Genomic DNA, 5,470 nt, shown 5'->3' on the forward strand with positions numbered 1-5,470 from the left:
ATGTTCAAGATTAAAACAAATTAATTATGACTTCTGAGGCCCAGGTATGGCATAAGGCCATGTTGATTTGATTATATGGATGACATCCTCCGGGAACCCCAAAATTGATGCGCGCGTGCGAATAAAAAAAGTTTTGCAAAAAAAAAGTTGTTTTCATTATGAAATCTACGTGGTCATGAGGGTTGAACAAATGGGACAGAATATGGTTTGGCGAATAATCTAGTCTTCAAGTTCATTTCTTTACAATTTCGTCTTTTTTCGTTTGATTTTGGCATTCTACGACATTGGTATGTTTTTTTTGTAACTTACGGTATATTTTTGCTCATTTTGCAACTGTTTTGTACGATATACAGTATGGTTGAAAACTTTTTTTTTTGAAACGGCCGAAAATTCATGCGCGCGTGGATGTCATCCATATAATCAAATCAACATGGCCTAAGTGCGAATACAGGAGACGTTCATTCTAAGAAAAGACACTTACTGTTCACGAAGGCTCGAAAACCACTCAGCTACATTATTCATACATTCTTCCTTCCATTCTTCCTCCGATATCAAATCAGCTTTAGTGAGGTGTTGGGCTCTGGCAGACTAATTATCTCTATACTATTTGAATCATACGACCTCACTACTGGCCACTGCAGCTGTTGCCACACAGTTTTTAACCATTGATATTTTTGTAAATAATGTATAACATGTGTATATACCTTGAAATTGCATTGTACAGTTTTTTTATGTTTAATGTATTATACTTGATGTTGATGTACAATAGTTGATGTTCAATATTGTTCAATACTGAAATTTGTCTTGTATTTAATAACGTAATCTGCTTTTATATTCTGTATGTTGTGTTTGGGAGGACAACTTGTAAAGGTGTCAATGCACCTGTTTTGTCCTCCCTTCCACTTGTATATCTTGTGGTAAATTCAAATAAACAAATAAACAAATATGCTGGCGGTGTGGTTGCTATGGTCACAAAATAATGTTTATACATTGTTTAATGTTGTGACCTTTCTATGCTATGCCTTGATGTATGGCAGAGCCACTAATTTACAAAAGGTTGTCTGACCTTTTCAGCTGTGTTCGCAACAGCTAAGGATTGAAACGGAGCAGAGCGGAAAACTAAAATCTGACTCATCCATGTGAACCAATGTTAAGACTCCCCCTCAGACTCTGTTAACCATTAGTTCTGCACGATTCTTTATATCTAAATATTCTTATTTTGTATGACCCAGGGAAGAACCTCCATCCATATTCTTAAGGCAGCAGGAATAAAACATGCACCGTACCAAAAGCGCGCACGCTCAAGTCCTTGGAACACTTAAACATCTCCAGGAACTGTTTATTGAAATATAATAATTGTTTATACGCAGATTAATTTTGTGAAATGAATGCTATTAGTACGGCCTTTTACGAAATGCGACGGCGGTTGTCTAGCACCATCCTGGAGACCAAGCCCCATCCCAGTTCTTAGGATTCGACTTGGGGTCGTTCTTGGGCCAGATTACCGGCACCATGGTCTTCCGGTAGTCCTGTAGTTTAGCCTGCATCTCACTCAGCTTGTCCGGCATGGCGGCCGCCAGGTTGTGGTGTTCTGTAGGGTCGTCTGATCAACACACAGGCAGGATTGCTACGCAGTTATTGGCTGTTTACAGTCACGTGACTGTGACGTAGGTAAATACGTATGGTCCGCCATGTTGGATGATTAAGCCTGCAAGGTTCTTGGCAAATTTGTATTCTTTTGAGTAATTTGAGTCACATAATTACTATGATTATATCTTTTTATTCACATATATTTATTGAGTATGAGGCAAAAAGCACCTTCTACTCAAAAACATACAACGAGTATAAAACAAATTGACAAGATAATTTCTATGATTATATAACTAGAGTGTCTTTATAAAAATAGATCAGCTTCTTAGAACTATACTATTAGATAAATGTTAGCAATACCAACTATATATGTACATAATGTATATGTTGCCATACGTTGTACCCGCTACAATTGTTGTACAATAAAGTTCTTCTATAATCATGAAAATTACGTCTTTTAAATACCAACAACCATGATAGCGACTGTACCATCATATGCAAATGCTCTGTTGAATATCCTCTAGTCTAGTTTTCAGCGCACTACTTTACGACTATTTGTATGACCATTGTATTTATGTTAAATGTTAAGTGGGGCTGTAAAATAAGTTGTATAACTTGAGTTCAGTCCCACTTCGTCCTTGTATTTGTATTGCTTTATTCAATAAAAAAAAAATATCCTCTAGAAAAAAAAATTGACGCCGTACATGTACCTTTCAGGTTGAAGAGCCATGTTCCCGTGACCGGGTCGCCGCTGTTCTGGTGAGCGTTAGTCAGGTTGTCGGGACGGTTCCACCCGTCAGGTTTACCGGCATATCCCTCAATCAACTTGTAGCCCCCAACTCTGGGAGACAAGAAAATTAAACTTTCTGATGATCCGGTAAGGTTAATCTTATTCACTGGACATATACACGGTATGCGATGTTACATCCATCGTTAGCAGTAGATTATGCTACTCGTAAAATTACGCTTCGTACCCATACAAAGGTTAACCACATAGGCCAACTCTACATCAATTTCTTTTATGCCCATCTTCTAGGCCATTTTTTTGTTACAAACCAACCATCATAGTAATTGTTTGATAAACCAATTAATTGATTGATTGATATCGATGGCAAAGTGTTAATCTGGGAATGTTATCTCAATTTGTGATGCTCCTTAGAACATTCAGGGAAACAGCTCAATTTAACAGGGCGTCCACCAAATCTGATATTGGAATCTGATCTACAACTCCAGACTATGCAAGCTTATCATAAAGCAAATTAGTCAAACCTGATAGCTCCCTGTTTTGTAGGGAAGGTGTCGTCAATGTTGTAGACGAACTCCGTACGTGGGGAGGGCTTTCCTGACACGAGGGTGTCCAGCTGACTTACGCCATCTATACCGGAGTCTTCAAACAGACAAACAGAAACGGAAGATTGGTATTTTCAAAATCAATAGACAGTTCTGCCATAATTTGTAGCCAGAGTAATGATATTGTAACATTGCATATTTTAGCAGAATATTATGCGAACCTTGTATAAATTTGCTTTCATCATCTTTAAGGGACAAAGTATCACGTCAGATCTAAAATAGTCATAATTGAAAACTAGGGAAAGAGAATGATCTAGAATGAAAGATTTAGATATTTGAAGCGCTGCGCTGTAAACCCTGAATGTGGTACCTGCAGTTCCGCCGGCGGCCGCAAGGATCGTTGGGAACCAGTCCACTGCATGGATCATCCTATAATTTATAGAAACAAATATTGCTGCGAAATATTGGTCACGTTCCCCTGAGAAGTATACTAATTCATAATAAAAATTTAGACAAAAAGAAAGATGTTTTAATCATCTCCATGAATTGCAACAAAAGTTCTCCTCTGATAGTCTTCTCTCCAGAATTACTACTGTGCCTTTGAAAATTGCTTTAAAAGAGTTATGTCGAATGGTATTTTAATAATACTTGAATTCCAAATACTACTACTACTATGAATATGAACTCACCCGTTGCTGGTGTAGCCTGTTTTCTGCAGCATGCTGCCATGTACGAAGGCTGCCGCCCTGGTGCCCCCCTCCCACAGGGTGATTTTCCCACCACGGAGAGAGAAGTTATTTCCACTGAAAAGTGGCCAACCACCATTCTGTTGGGAACAAACATTTAAAACAAAAGTCATCTTAAAAAGAAGCAAAGTTATAAAATAAATGTTATCAAAATGTATGGATGACTTTCTGTTTGGGTTGAGGTATGTCACGACTATTTCATTTCAGAGGCCAAAAATTAAGTTCGTGCGGTCGCACTAAGTACTACACAATAGCCGGCCATTTCGAATACTAGTATGTAATGAAACTGATGTTCATGCACTTCCCATGATGCCTAGTAAAAAGGATCACGGATGACGTATGACTACCCCCCTCCCCCTTCCTCGATGTAATATCTCCAACAAGTTCTATCGACAAACTGGTCAACTATACTGTTTTGAATTATTAAGTAAAAAGCGCATGCCATAACTGCCTTTTTGTTAAGAGAAAATGACTTACCTTCTATCGTTCTACCTTCTACCGAAGACTCTCCTACTCCCACGGTCGCATTACGTATATCTTTACTAGGCAATTTATGGGAAGTGTGAAATTCATGAATGCATGAAACCGCCTTACGTCAGCTGTGAAGATGAGGAGGGTGTTGTCCCACAGCCCCCGCCCTTTTTCATTGCCATGGTAACGTTACCAATGGCTTCATCCATGGCGCTGACCCATACCCTGTGGACACATTTTAAAACGAAAGGGCAATTAACTAGTCCTGCGGCGCCCAACAATTAGCTGTGATGCACATGGTGGTGTGTTACGCCGAAGGGCGGTTATACCAGCTATACCGATACAGATACATGCAGTATCAGACATATATAGCACCCTGTATAGGTAAGCACGTCGGCAGAAGGTACTGCGGCTGCGCAAAACCCGTAATGCATTGTGCATAGGACTTCAGAAGAACGTCTCATATAAGGTTGTATTTGCTCATATAAGCTTAACATTCCGACATTAGTTTTCAAATGTCGGAAAATCCAGGGTTCTGGATATTAACAATGGTACTTACCTGTAAAGGCTCGTGCACATTTTGAAAGGGCAGGTACAGGAAAAGTGGCAAGCTCAGGGGATTCTTCTCAATAATGTCAACAATACGTTCTGTAAAGAAATACTGTAAAATAGACAACACATTTCAGTGAGAAACTAAGATTCAAATCATTAAGCAAAACATCAAGTAAGCAGCGAAAGACAGGATATGAAATATCCAAGTGGTCATTTATTCACATTAATCACCCGCTTGCATCACTCAGGTGCTGAAACATGCATGCTGACTGTAGACATCTCTCTAGACAGTGGTCACGAACTTGTATCATGTTCATTCACATTCGATTCGTTGCAACACCTAAATATAATACGCGGCATCGGGTTCTTCTTATACTGTTTAAGTGAAAATAAAGAGGAAAGTTTTGAGCAGTTTAAACTAAAAAAATCGTTTTTGCAATATCTATACAATTGATTACGAGAAACAAGTTGAAGTTATAATATGTGGTCATCATATCAACATGATCACCATTACATGCTCAAAACGAATTATTTCTAATCTCCCAATAGTACATTGTAGGCCTCCCTCTAAAAAAAGCAATACTATTTAGGAAGGAGGACGATGGTGACAAACAGACGTTACTTACGGTGCTGTATTCCCCATCCTTTGTTTTCACAATTTCGTTGTCGTCCCTGAGGTCCAGACCGCCCACTACGATGAAATAACAAGACATGTCTTATGTTCTACCTCTTCAGTCTTCTGATTCTATTAATTCTTCTTCCTAATTATAAATAGTCGGTTGGTCACTTAGTCACTGAATAAACAGGGGTGCCAGAGTATA

The 5,470-nt window shown here is 38.8% G+C and overlaps 1 pseudogene; it reads right to left on the minus strand.

The window, feature by feature from the left end:
- Positions 1–403: 403 nt before the first annotated feature.
- Positions 404–4,531, minus strand: LOC109461935 (annotated as a pseudogene).
- Positions 4,532–5,470: the final 939 nt, after the last annotated feature.

Source organism: Branchiostoma belcheri, unplaced genomic scaffold (assembly GCF_001625305.1).
Source record: "Branchiostoma belcheri isolate BF01 breed outbred unplaced genomic scaffold, Haploidv18h27 scaffold975, whole genome shotgun sequence".
Lineage (NCBI taxonomy): Eukaryota > Metazoa > Chordata > Leptocardii > Amphioxiformes > Branchiostomatidae > Branchiostoma > Branchiostoma belcheri.